Genomic DNA, 12359 nt, shown 5'->3' on the forward strand with positions numbered 1-12359 from the left:
CATCCAAGCGCCAGATCGCGAAAGATCTGACCCGAACGCGACGGCTCACGCAACCACCAGTTCCCGGCGCTCCAGCAGCCGCCAATCCGCGCTGCAAGCGTCGACTCTAGCCATCGGCTCGTCGTGCACGCCGCCGCCAGGATCCGCGCGCAGCGCCGCCGAACCCCACGGTAGTCCGATGCCACTTCACGCACATGCCGTCCCGTGCCAGCCAGATCGCGCGTAGGGGAGAGATGCCCCGCCGCCGCCCTTGCCGCCCAGGCTTCGCGCGGCGGCCCTGCTGGCAGTGGCGAGGGTGAGGGAGGCAGGGGAGAGATGCCCGGCGGCGGCGGCGGCGGCTAGGGTTTCCCCTGGCCGCCCACGGGGGCGGATGAGGGGGTTACGAGGAAGAGTGGCGCATTATTGGGGCTCGATTGAGCGATGATCTAAGGCCGCCGAGTGGTGAACGAATTATTGGTCACCAGCTGTAAGCTACCACCACGCATGAAGCGACCCAAAATCTGTGCCAATGCGTGCCGTGCGTGTAAATGCCAAACCCAGATGGCCGGACCGTGACATCTCTTGGCTTGAGCGTGTGTAGTTTTGCGGGCTGAGGATGAGGCCGATCGATGATGGATGGACCGGCGGAAGCATCTGGATTGTGGATGTAGAGCACGATGCCGCATGGATACAACAGAAGGGAGGCTAGCGTCTCCCACTAACCGATTGAACTCGTTACTTAATCAAATATGATATCTCCGTCCAATTGGAATAGTCTAGGGGCGTTGCTGAAGGAGAAGGGATAGGCATTGGTGGCTGCGAAACTGCGTCATCATCGAACCCCTTGTGTGTGCTACACCAGGTCCGTCTCCATCAGAGACCGGTCTAGATATGCTTGTTAATCACGGGGTGAGCTAATCCTGCTGGGAAATTTAATGGGTGGTGGACGCGGGAGCTCTTGTCACCATGCCCACATCCCCAACCACCATACGCTAACCTAACCTAGAACCCATAATTGGGGTCGTATAGCCCTAAAAAAACACTCTCAGCCCATGTAGTAATACATTGTAGTCATGGTTTACATCATGTACGGAATATAATATGTTTTTCTCTTCTCTATTTTCTTGTGGATTAGATGTGGCAGCTAGAGGTCCAGAAGAAGATATGGTGTGTGTGTGTGTGTGTGTGTGTGTTGGGAGGAGGAGGAATAATTTGTGTGGAGGCTGGCTAAAGCGAGGGGAAGCAACGAAACGAGTATCTTGCGTGTGGCATAGCTCCCGTAGAATCCACTTCAGAAACGCAGTGCGCGTTGCCGCATCCAATCATTCCGTTCACATCAATTTTCGACGTCCTTCTTTTCACCCTTTTTCTCCCGCTGTTGTTCTCCTTCGCCCACACACGCGCGCCCCGGTCCACAAGCTGTGGTCGTCTGCACCTATCAGGCATCTGCTTTACTCACACAACCGGCTATTGGCATTTCTCACACAACTAAAATGCGTGTTTTGAACTCTCTTTGACCAAAGCCAGCTGGACGCCAGTGTGTGATACCGAGTTGCGACCGTCCTTGCGATATCTCTGATCAAACCCTAAATTTTAGTTCACCAAACACTTTCTCAAATACTCCATCCGTTTTTAAATATTTATCTTTTTTAGAGATTTCAAATGGACTACCACATGCGGATGTATATAAACATATTTTAGAGTGTAGATTCCCTCATTTTGCTCAAGTTAAAATCTCTAGAAAGACAAATATTTAGAAATCGAAGGAGTATTAACTTCTCAAATTTGAAAAGTTTAAAAGAAAACATGGACCTAAGCAAACCCCTAAACTTAACCCCCTAAAAAAATGCACACAACTTTATACTGCTTTATTGCATAATTAACAACAGTACCATGGTTACATGCATACATAACATAATTAAACATTCAATTGCCTACTAAGTTGACACTACATCGAAACCAAACTAGCTAAAGCATCGAGATAAACTAAATAGAACTAGATATTAGATACTATATCGACACTATTCGTCATGCTGGGGTCGGCTGGTGTCCGGGCGGCGATGCGGATGTTTGCGCGGCTTCTTGTGTGGCAACGACGGCTTCGAGCGGAGTTAGCTTGCTGGTGGGTCTTGGTAGTCGGTCTCTTCCGACGAGTTCGAGGAGTCGCCGTGCCTCGCTTTGTCTTCCTGAAGTCGGAGCTGCTGAGGAAGGGCCCTTGCGGTGACGATGACACGAGGCGGGTGGTCGGCTCTGGCGCTGGCTCGACGCAAGCCCAACGCTTTTCCCATGCAATGCTCGTCGATAGAGTCGGAGCTGCCTGGTCATCGGCGCATGTGGCTGACTATTTGGCATCGGTCGGCGCAGGCCTCGACGCTTGTTTGCGGTGAGGGCTTCTCCGGTGGTCGTCGATGGTGGAGTCAGAGTCGCCCTCACGGAGGCGCGATGACGATGACGCCGGGCTGCAACCTCGACGGCGTGTGTGCGTTCTTGTGTAAGTTGCTAGGTCGCCCAGTGTGCCTTGTTTTTTGGGCGCGATGTAACGGTTTTTGCCCGGTTTTTTGTTAATTAACTAGGCAGTTCTCTTCGAGCTTTTTTAATGAATCGGGCTCTAAGGGACCGTGTTTCAAAAAAAATATTCGTCGTGCTAGGAAAAGTCCGACTGGAATGAAATGGGGACCCTAACGAGAGGCGCGATGGTGGCCGCAACAGCGGTGTCAGGGGAGTTTAGCTTCGCCCGACTCCCGAGGAAGCGGAGCACTGTGGTGTCGTAGGCGCGTGCCGCCTCCTCCGTGTGGCGAATGTGTCAAGCCACACACACTCTCGCATGTTCGGACCACAGATCTTTGCGGCCCACATGCCCCACTGTTGCAGCCTCACGCTATGGTACTTTAGTGGCGGCGACAGCGAATCCCACGGTGGTAGCACGAACCATGAGTTACGGAGGTGGCGCAGTTCCATTCTTGATGAGATAAGTGAAGGAAATATGCCCTAGAGGCAATAATAAAAATTGTTATTTTATATTTCCTTATATCATGATAAATGTTTATTATTCATGCTAGAAATGTATTAACCGGAAACTTGATACATGTGTGAATACATAGACAAAACACTGTGTCCCTAGTATGCCTCTACTTGACTAGCTCGTTGATCAAAGATGGTTAAGTTTCCTAGCCATGGACATATGTTGTCATTTGATGAACGGGATCACATCATTAGAAGAATGATGTGATGGACAAGACTGATACGTCCATTTTGCATCATGCTTTTATATTAATATTTATTGCATTATGGGCTATTATTACACGTTATGTCACAATACTTATGGCTATTCTCTCTTATTTTACAAGGTTTATCATGAAGAAGGAGAATGCCGGCAGCTGGGATTCTGTGCTGGAAAAGGAGCAAATATTGGAAACCTATTCTGCATAGCTCCAAAAGTCCTGAAACTCCACGAAAGTCATTTTTGGAATTAATAAGAATTATTGAGCAAAAGAAGTACCAGAGGGGGGCCACACCCTGGCCACGAGGGTGGGGGGCGCGCCCACCCCTACTGAGTGCGCCCCCTGCCTCGTGGGCCCCCTGGCGACCCTCTGGTGCCCCTCTTATGCTATATGAAGCCTTTTACCATGGGAAAAAAAATCATAAGCAAGCTTACGGGACGAAAATCCGCTGCCACGAAGCAGAACCTTGGCGGAACCAATCTAGGGCTCCGACGGAGCTGTTCTGCCGGGGAAACTTCCCTCCGGGAGGGGGAAATCATCACCACCGTCATCACCAACGATCCTCTCATCGAGAGGGGGTCAATCTCCATCAACATCTTCACCAGCACCATCTCCTCTCAAACCCTAGTTCATCTCTTGTCTCCAATCTTGTATTAGAACCACAAATTGGTACCCGTGGGTTGCTAGAAGCGTTGATTACTCCTTGTACTTGATGCTAATTGCTTTACTTGCTGGAAGATCATATGTTCAGATCCTTAATGCATATTAATACTCCTCTGATCATGAAAATGAATATGCTTTATGAGTAGTTACGTTTGTTCCTGAGGACATGGGTGAAGTCTTGCTATTAGTAGTCATGTGAATTTGGTATTCGTTCGATATTTTGATGAGATGAATGTTGTCTCTCCTCTAGTGGTGTTATGTGAACGTCGACTACATGACACTTCACCATTATTTGGGCCCAGAGGAAGGCATTGGGAAGTAATAAGTAGATGATGGGTTGCTAGAGTGACAGAAGCTTAAACCCTAGTTTATGCGTTGCTCCGTAAGGGGCTGATTTGGATCCACTACTTTCATGCTATGGTTAGGTTTACCTTAATACTTCTTTTGTAGTTGTGGATGCTTGCAATAGGGGTTAATCATAAGTGGCATGCTTGCCCAAGAAAGGACATCACCCAAGCACCGGTCCACCCACATATTAAATTATCAAAGTAACGAACGCGAATCATATGAGAGTGATGAAAACTAGCTTGACGATAATTCCCATGTGTCCCCGGGAGCGCTTTTCTCATTATAAGAAATTGTTCAGGCTTGTCCTTTGTTACAAAAAGGATTGGGCCACCTTGCTGCACTTTATTTACTTTCATTGCTTGTTACCCGTTACAAATTATCCTATCACAAAACTATCTGTTACCTACAATTTCAGTGCTTGCAGAGAATACCTTACTAAAAACCGCTTGTCATTTCCTTCTGCTCCTCGTTGGGTTCGACACTCTTACTTATCGAAAGTACTACGATAGATCCCCTATACTTGTGGGTCATCAAGACTCTTTTCTGGCGCCGTTGTCGGGGAGTGAAGCGCCTTTGGTGAGTGGAACTTGGTAAGAAAATATTTATATAGTGTGCTGAAATTTTCTGTCATTTGTTACTATGGAAACTAATCCTTTGAGGGGCTTGTTCGAGGAATCTTCGCCCCAGCCAGTAGAGCAAAGAGTTTCTCCTCAACCTACTGAACCTACTGAAAATGTTTACTTTGAGATTCCTTCGGGTATGATAGAGAAACTGCTAGCTAATCCCTTTGCAGGAGATGGAACATTGCATCCTGATTTACACCTTATCTATGTGGATGAAGTTTGTGGATTATTTAAGTTTACAGGTATACCCGATGATGTTGTTAAGAGGAAGGTCTTCCCTTTATCTTTGAAGGGAGACACATTGACATGGTATAGGCTATGTGATGATACGGTATCTTGGGACTATAAACGATTGAAGCTGGAATTTCATCAGAAGTTTTATCCTATGCATCTTGTTCATCGTGATCGTAATTATATATATAATTTTTGGCCTCGTGAAGGAGAAAGCATCGCTCAAGCTTGGGGGAGGCTTAAGTCAATGTTATATTCATGCCCCAATCATGAGCTCTCAAGAGAAATGATTATTCAAAAAAATTATGCTCGGCTTTCTCTCAATGGTTGCACCATGCTCGATATTTCATGTGCTGGTTCTTATATGCTGAAGACTATTGAATTCAAGTGGGACTTATTGGAAAGAATTAAACGCAACTCTGAAGATTGGGGTTCCGACGATGGTAAAGTCAGGTATGACACCTAAGTTTGATTGTGTTAAATCTTTTATGGATACCGATGCTTTTCATGGATTTAGCACTAAATATGGACTTGACTCTGAGATAGTAGCTTCTTTCTATGAATCTTTTGCTACTCACGTTGATCTCCCTAAGGAGAAGTGGTTTAAATATAATCCTCCCACTGAAGTAAAAGTAGTTGCACCTGTTATAGTTGAAGAAAATATTATCACTTATAATGATCCTATTGTTCCTACTACTTATGTTGAGAAACCACATTTCCCTGTTAGGATAAAGGATCATGCTAAAGCTTCAATTGTTGTTCGTAAGAGTAATACTAGAACATATACACCTCCTGAGCAAATTAAAGTTGAACCTAGTATTGCTATGGTTAAAGATCTCTTGGCTGATAATATTGATGGGCATGTTATTTACTTCTGTGAGGAAGCTGCTAATATTGCTAAACCCGATGCTAAGATACATAGACTTGTTGTAGGCATGCCTGTTATTTCTGTTAAAATAGGAGATCATTGTTATCATGGCTTATGTGATATGGATGCTGGTGCTAGTGCAATACCTATTTCCTTATATAATGAAATTATGCACGATATTGCACCCGCTGAGTTAGAAGATATTGATGTTACAATTAAGCTTGTCAATAGAGATACTATTTCACCAATTGGGATTGTCAGCGATGTTGAAGTCTTGTGTGGGAAAGTTAAATACCCTGCTGATTTTCTTGTTCTTGGTTCCCCACAAGATAGCTTTTGTCCCATTATATTTGGTAGACCCTTCTTGAATACTGTTAATGCTAAGATTGTTTGTGAAAAGGATGTTGTCACAATTGGCTTGGGGGATGTGAAACATGTGTTTAATTTTGCTAAGTTCTGTAGACAACCCCATGATAAATAATTGCCTAGTAAGGATGAAATAATTGGTCTTGCTTCTATTGTCGTGCCTTCTACTGATCCGTTAGAACAATATTTGCTAGACCATGAAAATGATATGTTTATGAATGAAAGAAGGGAGATAGATGAAGTATTCTTTCAATAGGGTCCTATTCTGAAACACAAGTTACCAATTGAAATCCTAGGGGATCCTCCTCCACCCAAGGGTGACCCTGTGTTTGAGCTTAAACCATTACCTGATACTCTTAAATATGCTTATCTTGATGAAAAGAAGATATATCCTGTTATTATTAGTGCTAACCTTTCAAAGCAAGAATAGGAAAGATTATTGAAAACTCTGAAGAAGCACCGAGTTGCTATTGGATATACTCTGGAAGATCTTAAGGGCATTAGTCCCACTCTATGCCAACACAAAATTAAATTGGACGAAGATGCAAAACTAGTTAGAGATCATCAACGACGATTAAATCCTAAGATGAAAGAAGTGGTAAGAAAGGAGATACTAAAGCTCCTTAAGGCAGGTATAATTTATCCCGTTGCTGATAGTGATTGGGTAAGTCATGTCCATTGCGTCCCTAAGAAGGGAGGTATTACTGTTGTTCCTAATGATAAAGATGAATTGATTCTGCAAAGAATTATTACAGGTTATAGGATGGTAATTAATTTTCGCAAATTAAATAAAGCTACTAATAAAGATCATTACCCTTTACCTTTCATTAATCAGACTATCCAAACATACATATTTCTGCTTTCTAGATGGTTATTCTGATTTCTCTCAAATACCTGTGTCAGCGGACGATCAATCAAAAACTACTTTTACTTGCCCTTTCGGTACTTTTTCTTATAAACATATGCCTTTTGGTTTATGTAATGCATCTGCTACCTTTCAAAGATGTATGATGGCTATATTCTCTGACTTTTGTGAAAAGATTTGTGAGGTATTCATGGATGACTTCTCCGTTTATGGATCCTCTTTTGATGATTGCTTGAGGAACCTTGATCGAGTTTTGCAGAGATGTGAAGACACTAGTCTCGTCTTGAATTGGGACAAGTGCCACTTTATGGTTAATGAAGGCATTGTCTTGGGGCATAAAATTTCTGAAAGAGGTATTGAAGTTGATAAAGCTAAAGTTGATGCTATTGAAAAGATGTCGTGTCCCAAGGACATTAAAGGTATATGAAGTTTCCTTGGTCATGCCGGTTTTTATAGGAGGTTTCATACATCTCCATCGTATCTATAATTTTTGATTGTTCCATGCCAATATTATTCAACTTTCATATACTTTTGGCAACTTTTTATATTATTTTTGGGACTAACATATTGATCCAGTGCCCAGTGCCAGTTCCTGTTTGTTGCATGTTTTATGTTTTGCAGAAACCCAATATCAAACAGAGTCCAAACAGGATAAAAACGGATGGAGCTTATTCTTGGAATATTTATGATTTTTGGGAAGTAAAATCAACGCGAGACGGTGCCCGAGGTGGCCACGAGGGTGGCCCGCGCGCCCACTTATACTGGGCGCGCCCCTGAACCTCGTGGGCCCCTCGTAAGGCGGTTGACGCCCTTCTTTGGCCGCAAGAAAGCTAATTTTTGGAAAAATATCTGGGCTAAGGTTTCAATCCAATCGAAGTTATGGATCTCCGGATATAAAAGAAACGGTGCCAGGGCAGAATTGGAGAACGCAGAAACAGAGAGAGATATAGAGAGACAGATCCAATCTCGGAGGGGCTCTCTCCCCTCCCACGCCATGGGAGCCAAGGACCAGAGGGGAAACCCTTCTCTCATCTAGGGAGAAGGTCAAGGAAGAATAATAAGAAGGGGGACTCTCTCCCCCTTGCTTCCGGTGGCGCCGAGACGCTGCCGGGGGCCATCATCATCACCTCAATCTTCACCAACACCTCCGCCATCTTCACCAACATCTCCATTACCTTACCCCATCTATATTCAGCGGTCCACTCTCCTGCAACCCGCTATACCCTCTACTTGAACATTGTGCTTTATGCTTCATATTATTATCCAATGATGTGTTGCCATCCTATGATGTCTGAGTAGATTTTCGTTGTCCTATCGGTGATTGATGAATTGCTATGATTGATTTAATTTGCTTGTGGTTATGTTGCTGTCCTATTGTGCCCTCCGTGTCACGCAAGAGTGAGGGATTGCCGCTGTAGGGTGTTGCAATACGTTCATGATTCGCTTATAGTGGGTTGCTTGAGTGACAGAAGCATAAACCCGAGTAAGGGGGTTGTGGCGTATGGGATAAAGGGGACATGATGCTTTAATGCTATGGCTGGGTTTTACCTTAATGATCTTTAGTAGTTGCGGATGCTTGCTAGAGTTCCAATCATAATTGCATATGATCCAAGAAGATAAAGTATGTTAGCTTATGCCTCTCCCACATAAAACTTGTTGTCGGTCTAGTAAAGTAGTCAATTGCTTAGGGACAATTTCACAACTCCTACCACCACTTTTCCACACTCGCTATATTTACTTTATTGCTTATTTATCTAAACAACCCCTACTTTTTATTCACGTGTTCTTTATTATCTTGTAAGCCTGTCCTATCACACCTACAAAGTCCTTCTAGTTTCATACTTGTTCTAGGTAAAGTGAATGTCAAGCATGCGTAGAGTTGTATCGGTGGTTGATAGAACTTGAGGGAATATTTGTTCTACCTTTAGCTCCTCGTTGGGTTCGACACTCTTACTTATCAAAAGAGGCTACAATTGATCCCCTATACTTGTGGGTTATCAAGATCTTTTTCTGGCGCCGTTGCCAGGGAGTCATAGCGTGGGGTGAATATTCTCGTGTGTGCTTGTTTGCTTTATCACTAAGTAATTTTTATTTGCTATTCTAAGTTGTTTTCTATCTTTAGTTATGGGTAGGAAACGCAAAATACCAAAAAAATAGTTGTACCTACTGAACCAATGGTTGAAGAACCACTCAAAATCTATCACACTCCTGAAGCTTTTTACTTGGATCATCTTTGATCCCTTTGTGCTCGTGTTGAAACCCCCACTAGCTTAGTTGAGGGAAAATCTTTAGATGAGCATTCTTGTTATGTGTGACACCGTATATCTGAAAAAGGGAAACTTTTACTGGATCAAATTCATCATTTGCAATGCTATGCTTGGAATTTATGTGAAATATATGATGTTACTTGTTGTTCTGAAAACCCTAAGAAACACCTTCCCTACCAATGTGAGTTTATTGATAATGGAATCGTATCTTCATATGCTAAGGGTGTTTATAATTACTACGACGTTCAACAAATTGAAGAATTTGTTGCTTTTAAAGGTGCTTATGAAATTGCTTCTTTGATTGAAAAGTATGATGCTACTCTCTACAAATCTGAAAATTTTGCCATTACTTGAATATTGTTATGATAATTATGCTTCTAATGCCTATATTAAACCATATACTGAGGAATTCTCTGCTGTCCAAGAAGAGACTAATATTTTGCAGGAGTCTATGGAAGAAGAAATTGATGAAACTGTGAGCTCATTGGATGAAAAAGATGATGAGGAGAGCGAAGAACAAAAGGAGGAAGAGCAGATTAGCTACCCGTGTCCACCTTCTGATGAGAGTAACTCTTCAACTCATACATTGTTTAATTTCCCTTTCGTTCTTACCGAAGGATAATTGCTATGATGATTGTTATGATCCCGTTGATTCTCTTGAAATACCTCTTTTTGATGATGCTTGCTACGCTTGTGGCCAAGATGCCAATATGAATTATGCTTATGGAGATGAACTTGCTATAGTTCCTTATGTTAAACATGAAATTGTTGCTATTGCACCCACACATGATAGTCCTATTATCTTTCTGAATCCTCCAAACTACACTATGTCGGAGAAGTTTGCTCTTATTAAGGATTACATTGATGGGTTGCATTTTACCGTTGCACATGATGATTTTGATAGATATAATATGCATGTGCTTGCTGCTCCTACTTGCAATTATTATGAGAGAGGAACTACATCTCTGCCTCTTTATGTTTCCAACACGATAAAATTGCAAGAAACTGCTTATACTATGCATTGGCTTTTACTTAGCGTGCATGAATTGTTCTTTTATGACATGCCGATGCATAGGAAGAGAGTTAGACTTCGTTGTTGCATGATATATGTTAATTTGTGCTCACTACTAAATCACAAATCATTGTTAATTAAAATTGGCTTTGATATACCTTGGGATCCGTGTGGATCCATTACTTGAGCACTATATGCCTAGCTTAATGGCTTTCAAGAAAGCGCTGCCAGGGAGACAACCCGGAAGTTTTAGAGAGTCATTTATTTCTGTTGAGTGCTTTTATATAGTTTAAAAACAACAAAAATAAAGAGGGGAAACCAAAACTTTTCAAAAAGGAAAGTGAAAGTGAGAGAGACAAGCATTATTGAAGTGGGAGCTAGCGTTGAACTTTGTTCATGCTCACGGAAACTTTGTGAATCTTGATTACAGAAACTTTTCATCAAAAATAATTATCCCCTTGTACAATTCCATTGTATTATAAAAATAATGTGCCAAGGTTTGCCTTTAGGATGTTTACAATGCTTGTTGGGCTGTATGGTGCAGGACAGAAACTTTGGCTGTAGTGCACGATTTTACATTTTTTACTGGAACGTAAAACGGTTCTGACTCTTTTTGAAATGTCTTTCTATGAAATTTTTTTATTTTTCCTAATTTTTCTAGAATTGTTTGGGTACCATAAGTATGGTGAATGTTCAGATTGCTACAGACTGTTCTGTTTTTGACAGATTCTGTTTTTGATGCATAGTTTACTTGTTTTGATGAAACTATCAATTTCTATCACTGGATTAAGCCATGGAAAAGCTATATTACAGTAGACACAATGCAAAAACAAAATATGAATTGGTTTGCAATAGTACTTAGAGTAGTGATTTGCTTTATTATACTAACGGATCTTACCGAGTTTTCTGTTGAAGTTTTGTGTGGATGAAGTGTTTGATCGAGGAGGTCTCGATATGAGGAAAATGAGGAGAGGCAAGAGCTCAAGATTGGGGATTCCCAAGGCACCCAAAGTAAATATTCAAGGAGACTCAAGCGTATAAGCTTGGGGATGCCCCGGAAGGCATCCCCTCTTTCTTCAACAAGTATCGGTATGTCTTCGGATTCGTTTCGTTCATGCGATATGTGCAAGTCTTGGAGCGTCTTTTGCATTTAGTTTTCATTTTTTTTATTTTATGAACCATGCTGGTATGAGATAGTCCTTGATTGATTTATAGAATGCTCATTGCACTTCACTTAGATCTTTTGAGTATGGCTTTATAGAATGCTTCATGTGCTTCACTTATATCATTTGAAGTTTGGATTGTTTGTTTCTCTTCAGATAGAAAACCACCATTTTTAGAATGCTCTTTTGCTTCACTTATATTTGTTAGAGCGTGAGCATATCTTTTGTAGAAAGAATTAAACTCTCTTGCTTCACTTATATCCATTTAGAGAGATAACAGGAATTGGTCATTCACATGGTTAATCATAAAATCCTACATAAACTTGTAGATCGCTGAATATGATATGTTTGATTCCTTGCAATAGTTTTGCGATATAAAGGTGGTGATATTAGAGTCATGCTAGTTGAGTAATTGTGAAATTGAGAATTACTTGTGTTGAGGTTTGCAAGTCCCATAGCATGCACGTATGGTAACCGTTGTGTGACAAATTTGAGGCATGGGGTGTTTCTTTGATTGTCTTCCTTATGAGTGGCAGTCGGGGACGAGCGATGGTCTTTTCCTACCAATCTATCCCTCTAGGGGCATGCGTAGTAGTACTTTGCTTCGAGGGCTAATAAACTTTTGCAATAAGTATATGAGTTCTTTATGACTAATGTGAGTCCATGGATTATACGCACTCTCAACCTTCCATCATTGCTAGCATCTTCGGTACCGTGCATTACCCTTTATCACCTCAAGAGTCGGTGCAAACT

Source organism: Triticum aestivum, chromosome 6B (assembly GCF_018294505.1).
Source record: "Triticum aestivum cultivar Chinese Spring chromosome 6B, IWGSC CS RefSeq v2.1, whole genome shotgun sequence".
NCBI lineage: Eukaryota > Viridiplantae > Streptophyta > Magnoliopsida > Poales > Poaceae > Triticum > Triticum aestivum.